This window comes from Rhopalosiphum maidis, chromosome 1 (assembly GCF_003676215.2).
Source record: "Rhopalosiphum maidis isolate BTI-1 chromosome 1, ASM367621v3, whole genome shotgun sequence".
In the NCBI taxonomy this organism is placed as follows: Eukaryota; Metazoa; Arthropoda; class Insecta; order Hemiptera; family Aphididae; genus Rhopalosiphum; species Rhopalosiphum maidis.
The window spans coordinates 74,027,113-74,052,543 of NC_040877.1; the positions used below are offsets into that span (position 1 = coordinate 74,027,113).

A 25,431-nucleotide genomic window follows, 5' to 3' on the forward strand; every position below is an offset into this window, starting at 1 on the left:
GGATTTCTGTTTATTTCGTTCATTATTTATATACATACATATTATCCTATATATTCTTCTCCATCCGAAGCGACTGCGCCAGATGGCAGCTAAGCTGCAAGGTGCTTACGTCAGTTCCGACAACGATGACGATGTGTGTTTTACTGTTTTAGCTTTAGCAACTAGTGGGTAACACGCGAGTGAAAAATTCGAAAAACATTAAATATAAATATTTTACTATAATTTAAGCATATTTTATATTATAACGTCAACCGCGATCATAATTCTAGTGTGTTCGAATGTTTTTACTCAATACCGTAATATTATATGTACTTTGATAGGAATTGTTGGTGATGTAGCTAACGTTTTTTAAGATTTTATAGAATATTAAGATACCAATCAAGCGTATACGTTACCCAATTGAAGTTGCTTAAATAATTTGTATAAATAGTGTATTTGTATTTGGATACCAAATAAGATACATACACATATATTATAATCGAATCGAGTGTAAAATAAAGAACATTATAAATGCCTAATAATGTTTTAAATAACGTCACTCTAAAATATGTCAATACATGTGCATTACTATTTTTGTATATTTTACTTCCATACTGATAATTATAAAAAGTCTAAAATCAATAATTACTTTTTAGATTCTAAACGGAGTGATGAATGTATTGATTTTACAATGCTGTGTGTTTTTTTTATTTTTATTTATTTTTATTTATGTCTGTTATCACGTTTTGGAGTAGTAATAGTGCTTTGATTTTTGACTTCAGCCCCTCTTTGAAAAGGAAATTGAATTTAGTTAGTTCTTTATGGGGTCAAAAGTAAAAAATGTCTAGTAGTTTTCAAAAGCGTTTGGAAAAACCTATGAAAAAGTAACGGAAAAACGGGAATTTTTACGCATAACCACTTTTCGACAAAATCGATTTTTGATATTGCTGTAACTCAAAAACGAATCATTGTAATTTATAAATACTTGAAATTTTCACAACATATTTATATTAGCATTATCTATTTACGATTAAATTTTTAAAATATTTAGAATTTTTTTAGACTATTATAGACCATTAAAATTTTTGATTTTTCTAAATTGTTTTTCTTAAAATGTCAATAAAAAAAATTGGCTTTCCAAAGATCTTTAAAATTTAATACGAGGTTTATTCTAAGCTTTTCTTATTGTAGTAAATAAATCAAAAATCGTTAGTCATAATTTTTGTTTATAAGCATTAAAAATTCAAATATTTGCAAAATATATGTCAAAATCCAGAAAATTTGCAAAGAATTTTGAATTTGAAAATTCATAAAATGTTAGTAATTTATATCTAAGGTTACAAAAATCCAACACAAGGTTCTCCATAACTTTTTCTTCCAATAACTGTCAAAAAAAAAACTCCAGCATCAACATAGAAAAAAACTTATGAGCGTATGAAATTTATTTTCTTACAAAATCGAGTAAAATAACAATATATTACAATTTAAATATAAGTAATAATATAATATAATATATCCTACTATAATTATCCTAGACTGACAAATCATCTCCGTTCAGAATTGTTTTTCGTGTACAATGATACCTGTCATTGTATTCAAATTTAATACATCCATTTTAGAGACCTACTCTCCATCTCTACTATACAGCAGAGCGATACTCACTTTTTTAAATAACGACTCTTAATAAATTGCAATTAATAGTATAGAAATAAATAAAATTGATTTTTACACTCGTATTAGGTGTTTATTAATAATTACTACTTAAAACATTATAATGTTATTGTAAACAATTAGTAAGTGTAGCTAACAATAACTGCACTCGTACAGGATAAAGATAATTTTTGAAGGGTTTATTTGTATATTTAATAGTTTGTTAAAAAGTTTTATATTTTGTCAAAGCAGCTGACTAAACTGGTTAATGTCATATTGTCATAAATAGCTTAATCGATAGGGTGACATGCATTGAATCGCAACGAACCGTAACGGGTGTTGTTATTATAATTTAACCATTTATTTCCCAACATGCGTGCGTGTTAGTGTTTAAAAAATATACAATAGAAATGTACATTGGATTAAAAAAAAAAAACTTAATGTGAGCATTTTTAATTTATCATTGTTCAACAGTGATGTTTCAAAAAGTTCAATATTTATAAAATCGTACAAGATCATTGAGACTTATGAATGACTTATAGACTTATTGAGACAGCAAACGCATTCGTGCTGAGTGAAGTTTTCCTAATTTTTAGCGGGAAGATATAGACACTTATAAATATAACATACAAGGTGAATTATTTTAACTGTTAATACTCTCTTATCTCAAAAAAATTCGTCAAAAAACATTTTTGAAAATAAAATTATGCATTTTACATTTTTACAATTTCTTATTGGTTCTAATCGATGAAGACAAAGTATGGGAGTGGATAACGAATAAATTTCAGCGCGTGCTGACAGTTTTCTACAGTGACTTTTCGCAATATGCAAAGTGGGTGGAAGTCATTCCAAGAAGTAGCAGAACTTACCAAACTACGCGTTACGTAACTTAATTACATAAGTCGAACGTATGACTTTTACATGCAAAAGTATTATTTGAGTGTATATAAAATATACTCTAAATATAGATAATAAAACTCGGCTGTTCGTTAAAATTGTAATAAATTTAATAAATTAGAAACATGTGCTAGAGACATGATTCAAGATTTCTTTCAACGATTTTTGGCATAGGTAATACGCTTATAATATATATCAATATTGTTTTTCAATCATTTTTCTCGTCTTCGTCGTGATCAACTTTCAGTCGAGCAACAATCGACAGCGGACGCGGTGTATATATATATATTTTCATAGAGCTAGGTCACGGAACGGTATTTTATTTCATTTTTTGTAACTCGCCACCATCGGTATACCATGATATATCTGTTGTATAATAGCGAAATAATTTTTTTTTTATCATTATTTTTCTTTTACGGCCGTATGCATACGTATATGTGTAAACGACAGTGGTGTACATTTTTCGATACATATTATCTTTATATGTATATAAATATAGGTACCTATTCAGTATAGTAACAGCCGGCTCACGATAAAGTCCGTATTGTCGGCGGCGTCAGTGGTCGGTCGCCACGCTATTATAGGCAAATTATCGAAAACTCTGAATTATAATAACGGACGAAGACCACGGAATTGCGTCAGTGGCCTGTCCAATTTGAATACGCTATTGCTCGTATACCTATTATGTGTATATGTGTGCGTGTGTATACCGAATAATAATCAATGGTAGATACGCACACACGCTCACGAGCGGATGAATAAAAAAAAACCAACTCTACATAGATGGTACCTATACTACCTATATTAAGCCTGTTATTATGTATACATATATTATACACCACATCGTTGTTGCATACGTTTTTTCGTGCGTGTGTGTGTGTGATATAGGTACGTAATATACACCGCCTAACCGAACGTGAAATAATTACTTAATGACATTAGATTGGGCAGCGGCGGCGGCGGCGGACTGTATAGTATAGGTACGCGAGGCTATAAGCACTAAACTGAAAACAGATAAAAATTACGCCATCTCTCGTTATTATGATTGTTATTATAGGACGCGTTTTTGAATCTCGTGGCCCACCACCAACGCAGATCACGCTTGGTGTTTAATATAGGTATCTGGTATAATACGTATTACATAGGAATAGATCGTAGGCATAGTGTGTTATAGTGTATAGTGATGGGAATACGCGACGAACGACGACGCACAGGATAGATAATTATTAATGTACAGAGATGGCCGATATTATTATACATGATATACACATATAGAGATTATAAAAAAATCTGAAGCAAAATGTTTTCTTTTTTTAATCCGTACGATTATATTATTATAATACACGTACGTATAGCTATAATATACTGTCCTATCAATCGGTCGCCGTTAGTCGATACTACGTGATCAGTGCCTGTTAAATGATTACGTAATTATGCTACACACACACATACACACACACACACAAACACAACGTACCTTGCGTTCATTTTGTATATTATAATATTTTGATATAAGACCGGATCGACAACGCGTATGGGTTCGGACGATCGTATGGTAGTATATCATAGGCACTTGTACAGTATAATATACGCTATACTCGATTGCGTATAATATGTGTGCCGGAATTATCGTGGGAAGACGAACGGAAGAAAAAAATCTTACATTGCGGGTATAATCGTGATACGCTTGCACAGATGTCTGTCCGCTTTTGACTTTCTACATACACACTATACACACACGTTATATTATTATTATTATTATGACTACTTATGGTGTGTGTTTCTTTTTTTCGTCTCTCGAAGAACATCTCGTGTTACGTATAGTTTTTGTACACACAGATCTCCAAACGCCGACGCCGACGCCGTCTATAATAAACGACAAAACATTGTCGGTCGTGTGTGTGTGTATGTGAATGAGCCACGCCGACGAAGAAAATAATTTTTCTTGTCACGGAAACAATGCGTACGCGGTATAGCGATAATAATATAATTGTCAGACGTTTCCCGTCTCTACAATACATTTAATATTAACACCACACTTTTACACGGAAATTTGTTCAGAAAATTTCACTTTACGTTATACGCATAAGTACCTATAAATACAAAATAATTCACCTAACCTCAACTCAGTTTTTTTTTTTTGGTAATGAAGTTATTCAATTTCTGACTTTGAATTTCTAAGTAGGTATCTACATGTAATTATAAGAACTATATTTTTGATTATTAATAATTTGTATATCATTTAACGAGTGTTCTGTGGAGTTACAAGCTTTTCTTTTCTTTTTAAAATGAGAATACCAGTGTTTACTATACATTTTTAAGTAGATAATTTTTTTTAATTGTTTGTATTACTACTAAATCAAAATACGAACTAATAATTTCTTATTTACTAAAATGTATATATCATAAGAATAATAGTTATTAAAAAGGTTAGAAAAAAATATAAAATAGATGTAATAATGTCGGATCAAGTATATTTATTATACACAAACAATCTTTACAAATTATAAAATATTGATAACTGAATTACTAATATTTTTAAATTATCATATCTCCCATATATATTCCTAGCCCATTATTTAGGATCAATTATCTTGAGTAGACAAAGTAAAATAACTCAAAACTACTTGTTCGTATTAATTCGATTTAGATAAAACATGTTTAAATAGTCATCTGATTAATAATTTACAGGAAAACAGAGTGATTTTAATTTAAAAAAAAGAGATTAGTATCACCACGGTTTCACAATCCATCATAAATGGTACAGACATTTTATACTCAATTAAAATACAGTTCATACGTTTACTTATCAATTTCAAGAATTATAATTTAAATAAATTCATTATTAAATCAATAAACGAGCATAGTAAATCACCCTGTATACGTATGCGCATATGTGTATTTAAAGGCGCATTATTATTGCTCGATTAAGTTGTTCGAACGTGCTGCTGTGCTAGAGACGTCGTCGGCCGAAACTAATTAAACGTATAAATTCACAGGTCGACGCCATTAATTCTACTACTACAATATTTTATACTGCGTTCAATTAGTGTGCGCGAGTGTGAATAACGCCGCGCTGCCTTCATAGTTGGTATACCTCCGCGTCCGTCCGGCTGCTTCTGGTGCTGTAGTTGCTTATGGAATTACTATTTTACTGACTTTGCAGCTTGTTATTGGATTTATAAGGTACGTTTATATATGTACTACAAATCTATACTTACTATGTTACGAGGTGTTCACACACGCGTGTGCATAATATTATAATATGCAAGTAAATAGTACACGTCTCTGATTATACCTTTTTATACGCGTTTCATGCAAGTGCAGCGTCTTACCGAATTTCTTACGTCTTTACCTTGAGGCTTGCATTATGATGTATATAGTTATGTAGTACGATTTGTTTTATTCTACGAATAATAATTTTTGAGATTATTATAGATACGATTTTGGGGTATATATAGGCTAAGATAGGTACCGGCCGCGACGCAGTGAATGAAAGATGTTTTTTTTTATTTTTTACCCGAGGCTCTGACCGGTCGTTGTCGTCGTTGATCCATCGGTATAATATTATAATATATGCTATATTATGCTGCGTATACATGTATAGCGGTAGTCAAATGCTTGGCGGGCATTAACGGAAAGTGTCGTATACGCGCACATAGATCATCAAATGATGATTTTAGCTACTATTATTATTTCCCATAAAACTGACTGTTTAATAAAATAAAAACGTACTCTAGAACGTATAATAATAATAGGTATCGGATAATATATAATATATATTATATCGTGTAATGTACGGTAATAAATAACAATACTTTTTGAGACCAACCAACGTATATATTATACGTATAACAGTGTAAGTATATGTATTCTAGAAAATTCAAACCGGGAGCCATGTATGCTTCAACCGTTTCCGATATAAACGTCAATAAATTACCATTTTTTGGTTATTTTTCTTGTTTAGCCCTCTTAAAATTTCCATAAATTCCTATCCAATGTGTTTTTTTTTGTCATATTTATATACATTATTTAGTGAGTACAACATGTATATTATATCAATCATCAAAATATATAAACATGTTTTATAATACATAATTGTTTTCTTTCTTCGAGTGGAGTGCATATAATATATAAAAGTATTAAATTCATTAGTTTAAAAAAAAGCTAATTTGAACGTCTAATAAACGTTTATATGTAATAATAATATTTAAGAAAAGTCGAAATAATGTGAACCCTCAAGGTATTCTATAACTATTACTAACTATAAAGAAAAATAATATTACTGCAAATAATTTTACGGTAGTTACATCCGTAAGTTAACCACGTTTAAGATTAGATTAAGTTTATATTATATATTTTAGATTTGAGTATTTGACTCACAACAAAGAAACGTGAATTTTCGTACCAAATTTATAATATATTTTTAAAATTTTTTTCAACCTTTAGGTTACTGTAATTATTTTACGTATTTTTCTATAGAATTTTTATTAATTGCAGTTTATATTATTAACTAAATAATATAAAAATAATCAAATCAAAAGGTTTTAAATTAATAAAAATACAAATAATCTTTACATACATTGAGAAATAGATTGATTTATTTTTATAAAGCTAGTTGTGTGAGCCAAATTCTATAACACCATAATCTCATAAGACTACGAATAAAAAGTATATTTCCAATGGTATAGAATTTGTATCTTCTCGTTTTATTCGAAATTTATAACTCAACACATGCTTGTAGTTTGACATAAAAAATAAGCCGTAAAAAGTTTAAGAATTTAACTTGTATGCAATCATAAAATCACGTTGCTAAAATTTACAAGTACAAAACGATAACTATTTTTAATTTTGATTTTATTATACAATCATATTATCCAGTTATATTTTGTGGTATCTAAAATTTAAATTATTGTTATAATTTATAAGTTTCACACACAAATTTAATAGATCTGTTTTCTATAAACCGCTATAGTATTGAAATGGAAATAAGTTAATATAAAACGAATATCAAGAGTGATTGTCATTGGTCTCTGCAGCACTACATAAAACATTTTGTTTTGTTAAATGAAATATAATTATGTTTTATTAAAATAATCGTGCAGTAAGTATGTGTAGGTAGGCACTGCAATTATATTTTAATTTATTTTAAACGAATCCCAAGTATCAACTGTATCATAGATATATCGGCCTACGTGTAGTAATAGGATTAAACAGAGTTAACTTTCAATTAAAAAACACTGATTTACGGTTGATTGCTATCTGATGTTTGGGGCTGCCCCGAACTGATGTCAACGTTTCAGGATTTGTATAGCATTTGTAGTAGTAGTTTTAGTTTTAGTAGTAGGTAGTATAATAGTAGTAGCAGTAGTAGTTTTTGTTGTTATTGTAGTAGTATCACACCGCCCTAGGGACCTATGGCCGAGAAAATACGTCAAGTGGCAAGCCGTCGCGTATTACACATCAGACACCGGCGGTGGTAGGACCCCTCGGGTCAACCCTCCAGAGGGTATTTTGTATGCTGCTCGCGATCGCTATGTGTCCCGGACACTGCACCAGTGGTTAATTTCGCGGGCTGTCCCCCGGACTTGGCAGGCTTTTAAAACTGGACGTAAATTATTACCACGTGAACATGGGATGCATGTGCGGTGTACGCATATAATATTATCTGCAGTGCAGGGATGATATCCCAGACGATAAGACCAGTGGCGGCGAGCCGAACTTGAAACTTCAACAGAACTGTTATGAGGCGACGCGCAACGTTACGGACCGATTACGGATGATATAACGTGCTATACATTATACATATTATTTCATATTATATTATAAAATACACTTAGGGTGTATGTCTGGAGAATTAGTAATCTTACATTGAAATTACTTAATATAAATATGATGTGGGTGAAATTATATACTCTACCCACTTTGTTCAAATCACAAAACTAAAATTATTAGTAAGTGGTAGATCTCTATATATTTGTAAATTTTAGTATTGATGTTTTGAATCAATAAATTTAAAAATTCCAAAAATTAAGTTAAAAGTATAGTTCTACAACTTAACATATATATAAAGCGTAAGTTAATTTAACAAACTTGTACATTTGCCTCGTATATTTTTTAAGGAACACTGTAAATGCGGCTTGTAGTATCAATATTTTGTTTTCACTTTATTATTTTCATCAAATTCTGATTTCTGTATCATGCGCCCCGTTAAAAATGTACTCCTATTATTAGTCCTATTGACATAAGAAATAGCACTGGTATAAAAACTTAGTAGATTTAAAATTCAAAGGCTTTTAGTAAATATGAATATCGTTTTTAACTTTGCAACAATAATAGTACCAATAGGTCATGTTAAGTTTTATTAGTACCAAATAGATACTTATAATTCACAGAACTCAGATTGTCTGTGAATAAATCTAAAATTCCGTTTACTTAGCAGGACGTTGAACCACTTTTAGTTACTTAATTAAAAGAGTATTATTGATGTATATCTATATATTATATAGTCCGTTTCTTTCCGGTCAAGTCAACAAAATCGTTATTAATGTTCTGTAGAAAAAAGTTTGTACTCTGTTACAGCAACCACCACTTTTGGTGATGTTTTTTTTTAGATAATTTAAAAATTAAGATTTAAGTGTTTTTGTTGGGTTATCACTTATCTTTATGTATTATATAGTTTTGTTTCATATCATAATGGCCCGAAGTAATGTGTAATACATTATAATTTAATTTAAATTAAGTTTAAGTACTTATGTATTTTTCTCTACATAACTTACAGCTATTATAATAATCATCCAAAATTATTACCTTTAAACTAGTAAATGGTAACGTGGCAACAAGATTCCCAAATCGTTATTTATACACGATACTACACGTTTAATCTCATCTCAGGTGGCATTTTAGACTTCAATCACTTTTCTCGTTAACCTAACCTAACTTAGAATGATTTGTATTTACGAACCATATTCTCGATTATACGATTTGGAAATAAAGTCCTTTCGATTATTGTCCATTTACAAAATGTATATATCTAGGTAAAGCTCTACATAACAACGTAAACTAGAACATATACTAGATGCACATAAGCAAAAGTAGGTTTATTCTTTTAGAGGTATTCAACGATATGTTTGGGATTTTGTTTACTGTAGATAAATAATAGTATGTATAATGTACCTATCTGATTTTCGTTAAAGTTAACCAAAATTAGTAAAATGTTATTTTAAAATTTGCATCACTCAAGATCATCTTATCATCTTATCTAAAGTTATAATTTCTACCAAAATTAAAATCAAAGCCACACTGCAGTGTTTTAGTTGTTAGGTCTAAGTGTCTGATTACACTAAACTATTATACCTATACTATACTCCTACTAAGTATGTTTTTGAAATAATAAATTATTTAGTATTGGTCACTAGCTTTTTGAACATGTAGATTTTAGATATTCGTTATAACAAAATTGCGTTATTATCGCGTACAGCGAGTATTTTCTAACGGTAGATTAAGTAGGTACATATTGATTAATGTAATCAATTTTAATTTTGGTGCAAATTATAATTTACAATAATATAATTTCAAATTAACAATATGTCATATATTATTATAGTATAAGCCATCGTTATGGTATTATATGTTCAGTACAATATTTGTTTACCCAATTGTTTACTTGCAGGCAACAGTACCAATTATAATACTACCGACTTTCAAATAATATTAAACTGGTAAATAGATATAAGTGATGTGTAAAGTATCTGTATCAATAGCTTGTGTACTCCTCACTCAGAGCCTGCAAAGTACCTTATTAGATTATTTCTAGTTTTCAGTTTTTGGCTAGTTATTCAAAAAAATAAAAATTATTTAATAAAAAGGCTTATGATGATTTTTAACTTTTTAAGTTGTCTCGTCAAGATAGCTCACTGAAAATATTTATTGTATTATTACGCATATATATAGATGCATGCATACTGCACGTAAAGGTTCCACATATTTTTTGTAACACGCCAATATATAGATGCATTATAAGTTTACATAATATAGCTTCAGGGAAGTTTGCGTGACGCACCCCAGCGTGTGGTCCCAGTTATATACACAAACTTATTGTATTATAGGTATGCGTGCACTGTACTAGCAGCAAAATAGTTCGGCGCGAAGTTTTCGCAAAATCGGCACCGACCGGGATGAGAGGTTTTGGGGTGGCGTACACAATAATAATAATAGTAATAATAATACAACAGCGTAATAAACCTATATAATTTATTTATACGTACCTATGTTTGCGCGCGTTTAGTTTTTCAGTCGATCGAAAAAAATAATAATAACACACAGGGTTATCACCAAGTAAGTTGGTTCCCTTTTCTTCCTCGATAAAACGCAGTCGTTCAAAATTTTTTTTTGATATTTTTAAATAGGTATACTTAAAGACCATATTTTCAAATTCTTAAGATTTTTTTTATTACTTAAGGAGTTTTCTGTAGAAGTACAAATCTATGTTTTTTAAATGACAACACTTCTAAAAAAAAAACAGTAAATTAGTTACCAGATAATTTTTCTGAAAATTTCAACATATAAAAATCAAAATGTAATGAATAATTTTTGAGTTATTTAACTTTATGTAATAAGGAATAAAGATAATAAATGATAAAGAATAAAGATAATAAATAAATGATAATGTGCTTAAACTACGGAAAATATAGGAACTATGGTAATTTTAAAATGTTTGTAATTTATACTAAATCTATTAATATTTTTATAAAATAAAAAATAAAAATATTCAAGTATAATGCATACAAGTTCCAATATGACACCTATTTTATATTTTTGTGAAACCATTTTAAAGATTGTTATCCTTAATACAAATATCCTAATATCTGAATAACTACTCGTTCAAATTATGAATTAGCTACATAAAACGTTTCAAAGAATTATCTATTAAATAATTAAAAGTAAAAAGAGGGGTTCTAATTTTAAAAATAGAAGTTTATATTGCCACTGGACACTTCTCAAGTAATATCAAAACTCTCAATAATTTGTAACTTTGGTATTAAAATATATCAAAAAATTAGAATTTCATGAAATTTATTAAAGAAAAATGGGGGTGATCATACTTGGTTAATCATCCAGTATAATGACGATGACGACGGAGAGCTGTCCTGCCGAGATTGACACCGAAATCTTATTATATATACTCGTGGGTATAATATGTATACTGCTGCTACTATATACTATACATCCGCCCGAGTCGTAATATTTTTCGGAATTGGATTTTTTTATTGGATTACCGCGTCGCCGCGCCATCGAGTTATTGTTATTATATTTTCTCGTCGTCGTCGGTAACGTTTTTCGTCTCTCGTATTGTGCAGTGCGTACTTATTATATACTACACTGAGGCTGGAGGTTTTTGGCGCAGTTTGTGTACATTTATATGTATACATTGCGTTGCAAAAATCGAGTTTCCACTCCTCCGGCTGGTGTGCCTAGCGGGCGATTTCATATTACTTTTTGAAAAGTGTATAATCGACTTAAAATAACTTACCACGTCGAGCCCCGTTTGCGTGCATACATTAATATAATATTATTGTCATCGTCGTTATTATTATTACTATTTTTTATTTCTCTTCCTCGTGCTGTCGTCATTTTCTCCTCTTCGAGCAAAACCTACAGCACCTTACAAACTGGTTCCCCAAATCTTTTCGAAGTATAGGATATCTCTAATAGTGCACCTGGCTCATGCTTACTTCTGTTTTCTATGCTATACCAAAAAGAAATAATATATCACCGCAATTAAGACGTGTATGTTATAAATATTACGCTCGCGGACTCAAACGCTGTATTCCGATCCGCCTAATTATCGTCATTATTATTTAAATTTTTAATTACACGGTAATGGTTCACGGTAATGGTATTCGGTAGCTACCGTTATACGCATCGTATTTGTTATAGTGACTCCACCTTGACAAATCCTATCAATCGTATACATACGTTTACTTATATACAGGGTGACGTATCGTACATGCTTACCACTGTGTTTTCCTTCGGTAATGAATTGATTCAAATTTCAATTATTGGAATATATTTAAATTGGAATTCAAACAAACAAATTTCCAATTTAAGAGGATGTCAACGCACCGTTTGTTTTCTCTCTCTAGCCCACGTGCAACATAGACAAAACGCATTTATGCAGTCTGAGTAGAACTCGCTCAATTTTAGTTCTACAGTAAATATACCTATTATACAATTAAACAATTAAATTTTTATAATATTTCTGAGTACAAGACGATAAGTTTTTTCTATTATTCCCAATACAACGTTAATTTTATCGTTAAGAAATAGCTATAAATTACAAAATTTTTAAATAACCTTTAACTTTTCAAAATTTTAATTTTTTAATAAAAACTCATCGTTTTTTACACAGAAATATTATCAAAATTAAATTTGATAATAGGTATATTTAATCTAGAACCTAAATTGAGTGAGTTCTACTCAGACTGCGTAAATGTGTTTTGTCTATGTTGCGCATGGGCTAGAGAGAGAAAACAAACAGTGCGCTGACATCCTCTCGACTTTGTGTAAATAGTAATAATAATGTAAGTATAATGGTATTGTATGTATCTATGATAAATTATATTATTGGTTTAAAAGATATGACACTATTTTAGTAATTGATATTGATCTATTGAAATATTCTTATTTTTTTTAAATTTTTCGACTATAATTAACACTAATATAGTTCCCATGTTATAATATATTTTGTTCTGTTATTTTTTAAACAATTTTTCAGTACTTTTAACCTTAGTATACCTTTATATATATATTAATACATGGGATATCTCTGAAACTATATTCGTTTAAATTTTGAACTATAGAATCTAGATATACAAAAATTTTCAAAAATCAATCATCTACTTAATAATTTTACTGTAAAATAGGTCGATTCTCTCATGAAAAATATAATTAACTATTAAAAATATGGATCTTATTGAAGTACTCAAAATAGCAATTTGAATGAACTGTAAGCATGCTTAATGAATTATCCAGTAGAATAAGACGAGGAGATATATTTTATAATAGTTGCTTATAGTTGTTGTGGCTCATGCATTATGTATATTGTATAGGTATATGTATACATAGGTATCGCGGATAATCCGACGTGGTTTAAGAACGACGTAGATTGGATGTAATATATACATGTATGTACGGCTGCTTTTTAACGCCACCGTTTATCTTTGTATGATGCATAATACATCATCATATTCAATATATTATAATTTTGTAAACGGAAATCATCACGATTTCACCGCGACTCGGAGCAATAAATTACTGTGTGCCTATATTTCATTTAAAATCCCCAAAAGCAAAAAAAAAAACATGTACACGTTTACAAAAAACTGTTAACAACGCCTTTAATCCTTTATAATCCACTGTGTTTATGTATTAGGTACCCGCGAAAACTATAATGCGAATGCAAATGAAGTGTTTACATTGTTTTAATTTTTTTTTTTTTTACAACAAAACGCTCTCATTAAACTCGGATTTATTTTCATCATATTTTTAGAGTTGTATAAATTGTTTTTTAAATCAACTACTTATGAAAACTTTTTATAGCTATATATATATATAATTTATATTATATGATATAATACAATTTATTTTTTCAATAATCATTTGTAAAATATTATTATTGTTTTCGTCTACGCGATAGTTTATAAGACGTTATAATATATAATATTTTGGATAGTTCAAAATACTTTTTTCTGTCCTATATAATTTTACAGTGAGTAAGAAATATAATTTTTAAGAATATTCGAAAAAATGTGAATTTAGTGAAATAAACTTGCAGAAAAATTTAACAAAAATCCATTAAATAAGATGAAAGAACAGAATATGTTTATATACTACGCGCATAATATATCGTGCATAGTATAAGTATACAAGAAAAAGAATTATTGGAAATATTATATTTTATAAAGTCGTTTTAAAATTTTTTTTTTTTTATAAAAAAATATTTATTTATATAACTATGTAAGTTGATTTAGCCCCAGGTCGTTGAAACAAATTGTTTTTCTTAGCCAGGCTACGAACACGGTGCCTGTATATATCGTATCGCATTCGACCGCAGAATCACTAACAGCAGTACCTACATCAGCAGACTTACAAAATGCAAAATGGCAATGAATATATGAAATTTAACCGTAAATATTAATATACGTATAAACACGCCGAGACGCGTACGGAACGTTCGGTTTTTTTGTTTTTTATTTATTATATAGACGCTGCGTGATGCTTAATATAATAAAATGGTCAAAGAGATTACAGACAACACTTGTTATATTATAATTTTTGTCAAAAAATGCAAAAATATGCAAATTAAAAAATACTTTACAATAATCAGTATCACCTAAAACACATCTTATACTTACGGATCAACGTTTCAAAACATCAGAAAAAAGATGCCTTTGTATCAAAATCCCAGCCCTAATTATAATATTATAAATCTATAGGAATTTTAAATTTATGACTCGTTGGTAGGTCAAAACGGTGACCGACGGAAAGGTAGTACAAAATCAATAATGGGCCCTCCGTGATCGTAATATCTTATACACACCATCAGGACATATCTATATTCTATACATAGATTAAGTATTATATATGCGATATAATTATATTACATTATTCCGTCTTCGGGAGAAGAAACTAAAAATCGTGTACATACGTATAATTTATATGTATATGTGTAGGACCGTCTACACCGTGTCATGCCCTGTACGCATGTGGCCAAGAGACAAATGGCGTGTTAAACGTTCTCCGGGTTCGGGGTTCCTTCCGAATATATGTGTATACAATTTTATGATCTCTGACCGTCTATCCGTATATGCCGTGCACGCTGACTGCAGTGGCGGCTAAACTCACAGTGACAGAAGTCGACCGGCCAGCGATAATAGTATAGTATATTCCTATAATAACAACAATAATAATAACGCGTTGCAGCGTACTATAATATAGTATAATACATAATACAGCATATCTATATATATTGTGTCATTCGTTTGTATAACACATAATAATATACCACCACCTACCTATGTATAGTTATGTGTATATACGTCTGTCAGCTCTACGAGGAGGAGCACCGTGGCACGCACACACCCGGACGGATATATAATAATAATTATTATAAATACGGGCATATTATAACCTTGTGATATTATTATGTTGTGTGTAAGACGAACATGGTAAGACGGTAGAGAGGGGTATGGAGACTCCCACTTTTTGTCCCCTCGTCGAAAATACATATTATATTCATCAAACATTTCTTATATTTTTGTGAATGAACGCCGCCGCTGCCGCCGGACTACTTTTTTTTTTTACTATATTATATTATATGCCGCGTATACCTGCCTATATAATTATTTCGAGAACCCGAATAGTCTGTGATTTCCGCCACACCGTCGTCTTCGTACAATTATATGCACATATATATATATATATATATATATTTATCTACCACATAGGTATATATAATATAATATTATAAACTACACCTAGATGTGCGCGCGCGCGCGTGTGTGTATATAATATTGTATTTTATGTACATCCTCTCCTATACAGCATCTCCGGTCCATCCGGTCTGATTCTTGAGACCTGTTCGCCGAGCGCATCGCGCGCGATGATGTTGCGGTGTACGTGATTCGAATTCGTGATACACGAAAATTACACAGGACGGAAATCTAGATTTTTTTCCCATTCTCGTATCGCCATGATATATACAGCAGGTAGGTACGTGCGCGGATCGGGGACCACGACTTTACAGCGGCAATTGTTGCATAATGTGTGAAGGAAAAGGGAAAATTATCCGTGTGAAATCGCCATGATTAAAACTAAGCCTTATATTATATATATTAGGCACCCCGCACGTTCATATATTACGGCCAATGGAAATGCTGCTTACGTACTTATAATGTATGCTAATAATATACGTGGTAATTTACATGTATCATTATGAACGGTCAAAAGACACCCTTTCGATTTGTGTTTCATATAAACGATACAACCGTTGTTGTGGTGGTGTAAATTTAACTGCACCAGAAAATCACTCTCATCCCGTCGCGGATTTTCTCTATGTTATATGTGATTACGTATAATTCGTAAATACACTTAGCTACTACCACGCTCGTGTATTATACAATTATATACATATATATGTATACCCCACTACTAAATATAATTTAATTTTTCGTCGATTATCGATATATTATTATTTAATATTGTATAGAATCTCGACTAGACGAGAAACGTGTATATAAATTGGTTTTACGGTGATGAGGGAGGGAGAAGGTTTCTTCAGTAGTCACTTGTTTGATCATCGAACAGCACTCCTACAATATATTACCTATACTATGTAGTATATAGTTTCCTCAAACACATGGAAATGTCGAACAGACAATAATATAATAATACCTTTTATACAGTTTTGAAGAGGTTAAACAATTATTAAAGTGTAAGCCAATTGGTCGCGTTCCATATTGTACCGTTATCATTATGCGTGGACACTTGGTGTCTGCTGCTGCAGTATCCCCGACCGGCTTTTTATTTTATTATTATTTACTTGTTTTCTACCTTCAAAAATAAGCACTGTCGCGCGTGATTTGTTTTTTTCTGAAAACGTAAATTTTATTGTTTACGAAACCACTCTGCAGTTTCAATAACAATAAAACTTGTAAGTCACAACATAACTAAAAATAATAATAATATGGTCGTAAAGCTAACACGTACCCTCTCGTATTATACGCGTATTATATAATATAATATTATATTATATTACGTACCTTTTCCTACTCGGCTACACTTGAAACAGAATCGTAAAATATATATACTCTTCGTAATAAGACGTCTATATAATAGTATGTACAATAACTGCACGGTAAATTGGTCGTACTCTTGACTTGTCCGATATATATATGTATATAATATACTAGTTAAATATATTATTTCGCATCAAATCCAATCGGGAAAAAAAGTGTGCTGTATAGTATAGTGATGCAGATTTATAACACGACCGACCATGCGTTGAATTTTTCTTGTTCGACCGAAATAAGCTTTTGCAGCTATAATATTATCATTATTCAGTAATCGTGCTGTTGGACTATTGAAAGCCATCGATTGCGTATAAATATTGTAGGGCATTGCAGGAGATTATAATATTATTATAATACCTATCCACTATGTAATAATATGTTCCCCGACTCGTGCATTAATCGTAACGAATAGAGCTCGGTATAATATTTTCAACGAGTTTATTTGACGCAAAGTGAAAACTAAAATATAATGGTGTAATTATAATATTGTATAACTATAATACGGGGAAGATTTTTTAGTTGCTATATGTATAGGCTATTACCTAGTATAAATTATTCATATTTTATTCCATACAAGACTCGCTAGATCGTTCATATTATTATAGCTATTATTTTTGCAACTATGCGTTATTTTGATTTTAGATAGTAGATATAACTTTATAAGTAGTTACATACCTATAAAGTGTAATTTGTCGAGCATGCTCTCTCTCTCACATTTTATTCTTTCATAATGATAATATTTTGATTTTTGTAATTTTTAGTAGTACATCTACGAAAAGTCTATCATATTTTCAAATACTTATATTTTTTAACGTTTAAGGAGTGTGATTGTACAAACTTATTTTTTTCTAAAGTCAACATACCATATTTTTTCTAAGTTGTTAAGCTGATTTTTTTTCAAAATGTTGAATGTTGATGTATATAATTTGAAGTTTGAACGAATAGTTTTTAAGTTATTGATGCATATATATATATATATACATATATTTATTAATAATTATAAGGATAATAATCTATGTTAATAGGTTTATAGTGGTGGAGGTCACGATGGTTTGAAAATTATATTAATTAATATTAGTTTACTAAGATATATTTTCAAGAGAAATAAATAACCATTAGTCAGCCTATACTATAGATTAAATTATATTATATTATGTACCTATTAACTATTTAATGTAAAATAATACATATGACTACTCAATGGGTTAACAATTTCGGAACTCCTCGATTGAATTTCGATTTAGATGCAAAATCATTAAAAAAAAAAAATCATAAACTCAACAATTTACAATAGAAAAGTGTATATTTCTTATTAAAAAATTAAGCTTATTCTTTGTAAAAAGTACTTTTAATTTTGTAAAATAATCTAAGTAAATATTTAAAAATATGGTGTATAGTTTTATTGAAAATTCGAATAACCAGAATTTAATAAAATACATTAGGTATTAAAAAATAAAAAGAGGGAAGAGGTGATCGTGCTTGGTATGATATAAATCACCTTGTATATACCGATTCTTATATTCTATAGTTTGATATGGCGATTTAATTGGATGGTTTAACCATCTATCATATTATCATGGTATTATAGTTTGTAAAATTATATGCGTACCGCTACAGCTTCTTATCGATATTGTTTATTGATCAAAATAATAATGTAATAGGCTGTATTCCGTTTAAAAATTCGTCAACCTTCGCAACGGTCCTGAAGACTTGAACTTATCCATATGATGTATTAACGTCGTCATCACATAATTTATGTTCATACATAACGTGTAAAACAGTTACAGTGGTTATAAACGTTAAGCGACGTTTATGTCGTAAGTCGTAACGTGCGAATGAGCGCGCGTTCATTTCTTGTAAATGGCATGGCGTCATCGCGTGACTGCTGCTACAACGGCAAGTAAGCAAAACAAAAAATAGATCGATCAGTGAAATAACACGAAAGAAAAAGGTACGTAGTCGTTTATAATAATGATTGAGGTATTATATTATTATTAATAATGCTTCCGACCGTCATAATCGTTGTATCGATACTAATTGTCGTATGGAACAGCCACAGATGGTACAGCCGATACAGTATTATATCATAATTATTATAATTATATAAATACTAAAAAACTGGACAAAACTTTATAATGTCCAATAGCCGATTGTAGCCGTATAAAAACAGTAATTATTGTTGACAATTTCGCTATCGCAGTCTACGTCATAAAATAATAATAATAATAATTTATTCAAATGAATAAAACAGGCAATTGCCCAATAGTACAGGTAATTAGATTGAATGTTAAACGTTAAACAAATAAATTGTAAAAAACATATTGACTTACTCTAAAATTAATTATTATATTATATTATATAATATTTAATTAAATATGATTTATTTATATGTACCTATATATTATATCATACTGGTAGGTCCCGTAAGTATTATTATTATCGTCTTATTAAGTATATATAGTGTTCATACACTTTTTAAGTAGGTACTAAAAAGCATATTTTAAATACTTTTTCAAAGTACTCAATTTAAATAATAATGTTCAGTCAACAAAACATCCATTTAGTTCATAAAAAACTGAACTAGGTACCTATACTACCTAATATCGATTTCATAATTTAACACCTTTATAGAGATAAAAATGTGTAATGATTATATTCATACAATCAAATATTTTTATGTCATTTATTACTATAAGTACATGACTAGAATCAAATTTTCAACTAATGAGAAAAACAAATGGGACATTTATAATTACACATAAATGATGATGTGGTTTTATTATATTCTAAGTGAATTGTATGCCAAAAAACTAAAATTTGTTTTAGAATAAAAAAATTTGAAGTACATTTTATACCAATATGGCTATATCTATCAATACATTTATTTTTTATCAAGTATTCAAATTTTATACCTATTTTAAATATTATATACTTTTTAATTGCATCTATTAGTAGGTACTTGGATATAGCTATTTAAATATTAAATTTCTAATTCTGTAGAACTCATACCTATTATACATTATTATTTATTATAAAGTCGTCGTGCGCCGGCGGTTTACCACAATATTATATCATATAATATCATAACAATATCCATAAACGGGTGTAACTGACGATCAATTATATCGTATGCGTCGTATATATTATATATAAGTACCTACATGCGATACGCGGTATTCGTACTTATATGCGCATAATAATAATGATATATACCTATATTATAATATTATATAGACACGGTCGTCTGGAGTAATCACGAGACGACCTTGAACGACGTCGCGACCGCAGTCCGAGCGAGAGCTGTTCCTGCAGTCCGCCTCCGGGGGTTGTACGCCGCCGCCACTGCTGAGGACAACAGTGGGGCCATGAATAATAATATTTTGTATTATTATTAGTATAAAAAATAACAATAATTAATGCATGCAAACTCAATATGGTCGTCGTCTGTATAACATAAATGCGGTTCGTGCATGTGTGTGTGTGTGATTTCGATGCTATTTGCTGCCGTCGTCACTGCCATCAGACACACGACGACCAAGCGAAACGTGCGACGCAGACCGGTACCCGGCAGAGAGGTGCGCAGGCTGCCATTTGCATTTTGCGGCGATCGGGAACGCCGCACGGTGACCAAACAAGGATTGGAATACCTTTTTCGACCTGATCTATCAGACTAGTAGACTGCACCGAGAAAACGTATTATTATACGACGTGTAACAGCAATAGTAATAGTTTTGACCTACCATAATATTATAATTATTATGTTAAACAATATTATTATAGATAAATATTATAAATTAAAATATAAACGTAGGTATATATATTATGCAACGTGATGTAAATTTGTGAAGTATACTTGTTTTAATAAGTAGATATATATAAAATACTACTCGAATAATTTTAAATATTATTTTGTAGGTGTATAATTTAATTTAACACAGTATGTTCTAGTATATGATAATTTACATTTATTTATAATTTATTATTTGAATGGACAATAATATTCTAAAGCTTTTTAAAAATAAAAACTAAAAGTATGTTATATAAGTAACTATTTAATACAAAAAAAGTATTTTAAATATCATCGGAAATACTCCATGCTGAAAGTAAATAGATAAGTATCTTTAAGAAGTAATACTTTTACTCAAATACTTTACAACACTGCAGTGTATATGTAGGTATATATATTTTCAATGGCATGGTAGTATATTTTGTTTAACTAGGCTATACGCCCTGTAAGTATTTTTTAAATCGATTAAAAAAATATTATGGAAAAAGAATTTTGGATTTGTAAGAACTAAGAGTTATTTGAAATTATATTCAAAAAAGTATAAACGATAAACTATATTATGTATCTAAACAATATGATGACTTAGTATGTACAGTACAATATTATTTGTTATACGGCGAAACAATTAATTATTAATTATGCTGGTCTATCATTGCTAGGTGCTTGTAGTGGAATTCGCACATCGTGGATATTAAAATGACGAAAAAATTTGCATTTTGTATACCTAATATAGTTTACGTATAGGTATACATTTAGCAGAAATATTATCCATATTACTGTGTGAATATTTGAAAAAATTAATTAGTACCTATGTATACCTAATGACAATATTATAAATTATGATATTATAAGTAACTGTGGACAATCTATTTTAAAAGATTCACATCAAAGTTAGTTTATTTTTATTTTACATACTTTTTCAAATATTTCATCACATTATACATATATACATATCTTATGATACTTATAGTTAAACATGATTTAAAATTTTCAAAAATAAACATATGTCAATGCAACGTTACTTTGGCAGTATTTTTTTTTAGTATTATATTGTATAGAAATTACCTATTACGAAGTAAGTACTACGATTATACATTTATTATATACACTGCAATTGCGATCATCGCGCAAATTATTTTATAGGTATAGGTAACATCAAAAATGCGTATTTATTATAGGCTCATAGTACATTCTAGTGTATTATTTTTTTTTTTATTATGTCCATTACAATAATATAAATGCAGTTGAAATTGGTCGAGAATGATATATTTTTACTTTGTTTTCCTTCTAAAGAGAATGTTAAATTACCTACTGCTATCATATGATGAATACCCATTTTTCATTGACCAATTATGCAATGAATTGCACACTTTTCCCAGAAACAGTTTATAAAATAATATGTGTAATAATTATTTTTGCACGTTTACACCATATAGTATCTTATAGATTAATAATTATTGTAATTTTAATAATATAGATTTACGAGAAAAATATAGGAGATTTTATGAAATCTCCAGACAGGGAAATTTTATGCTCCGTTGAATTTGGTGTGATATATTATTATAATTCTATAATATTATGTAAACATAAAATTTCCAATTGAATTTATTAAAAAAAAATTTAAACATTAATAATTCATTTTTTGGGTGCAAAAACGAAAAGAATTAAAAATAGATACAACAATAGTAACAAGGTATTAGAATGTTTTTAATATAATAGGTACATGTTGTGCCTAACACATGGTTTTTTATTTAATTTCACTTTGCAATCCTATTTAATTTGATAAACTATTTTTTTTATTGTTTCATTGAATAAATTAAATAATATAATATTTATAATTGTTTATTTTAATAATAATGTGAACAATTATTTTATAATAAAAATAATAATAGCTTATTTTACATTTTTTTTAAATAATTGATTTATAACTAAGGATCTGTAATAGATAGAAACTACAGGGTATATAATATATAAGTACTAAATACTAGTTATTCGTTAAATATTTATATATACAAATCTGAAATCATTAGAAATATTCAAACAGTATATGTATTTTAAAATAAAACATAAATTTATGATGATAAACTCATATTATTATTACGAATACTTTCTACTTGAAACTAATTTTAAAGAAAAAATTGTTCATTAAATCAATGGTTGGGCCTTACAATGTATAAAAATTATAAATTATTAAAATTTAAATAATATTAATAAGTATTTTAAAGTCATACATGCTTTATGTTTAGAACCGACATAGGTGTGTATGTATATTTTGTTTAGGTACCTTATAAATAGTTTTAAATAGTAAAATGTCTGTATACTAGATTTTTTTAGTGACTAATATTACAGGAAACACATCTCACTATGTTGAACATAGCATTAAAAAATAAATATAAAACTCTATGCAATTCTAAGAACATGGTTTAAAAAAAAAATGTATATTTAACCGTTATATAAAGCGTACATATTATTAACTGTACTTAATGTTTATAAGCAATGACCAAATTTTTTTTTTTTAATACGTAATCTTGCAAAGCATTTATATTATTTAGAAAAATACGGGTTTGAGCAGATTGTATTTTTACGAAGCTTCACAAATAATTGATCATTTATTATATTATACAGGGTGTCCCGCGAGGATTTATCCATTGCGATATCTTCTGAAATAATGGAGATATCATAATTAAAAAAAAACCCGTTCGCCAGCCGTACGAGCACGTGGGCCACATGTTTGTTACAACGATACCACTATCGCACTATGGCACTATCTTATTAAGTAATTCGCATTTTTTTTCGAAACTAGAAAAAATATTAAAAATCAGGAAATTAATGAAATTAAAATGTTAAAACGTCAATATTTTCAGAAAAAAACTCAACAAAATGGCTATCTTCAACTTTTTTTTAAATATTTAAATAAAGAAATACATTTTTTAACTTTTTTACCAAAACATAAAAATAAATTAAAACATGAAATATTTGTAGTTCTTGTCTTTGTGAATCTTATTAAAAAAACAAGAATTATGATATCTCCATTATTTCAGGAGATATCGCAATGGGTAAATCCTCGCGGGACACCCTGTATACCAGCAATTTGTACAACATAATATAAACGTGCAACCGGGTTTGAATGGCATCCTCTGTAGAATATCGTATTAAAATTAATATGTACCTTTGATGGTAATGAAAGATGTAAAATTGGAAATCGCCGCGTTCATCCGTGTCGATGAGGGCTCTTGAACATTTCGTTTTGCACGCACAATTATACTATTCCCATGATAAGCTTTATACAGTAAGATTAAATTAATTTTAAAAAGCTACCGAGCAATTTCTCAAAGCGGATCGCGTTCCTTTTTTAAGCTTTATAGATACTTGAATGGTTTTGAATTCATTCAGTATACGGTGGTCGTTAAAAATTTTTTAAAAAAGTCGTTCTCAGTTAGTATTTATTATATACGATGGTAGGTGAATGCAAGCAAGATTTCACTACCACTGTCGTTGCCGAAAACGAATCGGTATCTTTTTAACCGTGAAAACGTTATTGAAATGCTGAACAAAAAGAATTAAATTAGTAATAGATATGCTATATTATATATATATATATATATACATGAAACTGTGTAAAACAGCTTAAACTAGAAAATGATGACTCAGATTTTTTTTGCACTTTGAAAATGATTAAAACACTATTATTGTCATTAGAAATTACGTATTTCAGTACTTTTAGATGGTTATTGTGCTAAATAAATGTTTATTTAGCCAAATTTGAGCAGTATGTATAATAGTATTATGTACCTATACAAATATCCGGAAAATAGTTTAATACAGTGTTTTTAAATAGGTATATGAGAATCGGTATTAAATACATTACCTACTTTGTATTGGATACTTTATACTTTAAGCACCTATTAAAGGCTATAAATTATAATAAGCAATAATGATATTAATGAATGAACTATTTTAAAATTATAGTCATTTAATTTTTTGGTATAGTTACTATTGATTTCGATCCATTTTAATTTATAAATAAACACGTTTATCAAATACCAATGATAAATACAATTTGTCAATTTCCAAATATGGTTTAGTCTATATCATATCACCTTAATTAATAATTCTTTCAATCATTTGATATCATTATATATATATATATATATATAGGAGAGACTAATAGAATGGTTGTATGACCGTATTTCTATATAATGGTGTATACTAGCTATTATTTATTTTGTATTGATTTGGTTTATTACTCGAGTGTTATCGAAATTT

The 25,431-nt window shown here is 29.1% G+C and overlaps 1 long non-coding RNA gene across 1 annotated transcript in view; it reads left to right on the forward strand.

Moving 5' to 3' along the window:
- The first annotated feature begins 5,622 nt into the window (after positions 1-5,622).
- Positions 5,623-25,431, forward strand: part of LOC113550291 — a 38,931-nt gene continuing 19,122 nt past the window's right edge. Inside the window, exon 1 of the long non-coding RNA XR_003405010.1 lies at positions 5,623-5,712. This is a non-coding gene — a long non-coding RNA (uncharacterized LOC113550291). The remainder of the gene's footprint in view (positions 5,713-25,431) is intronic.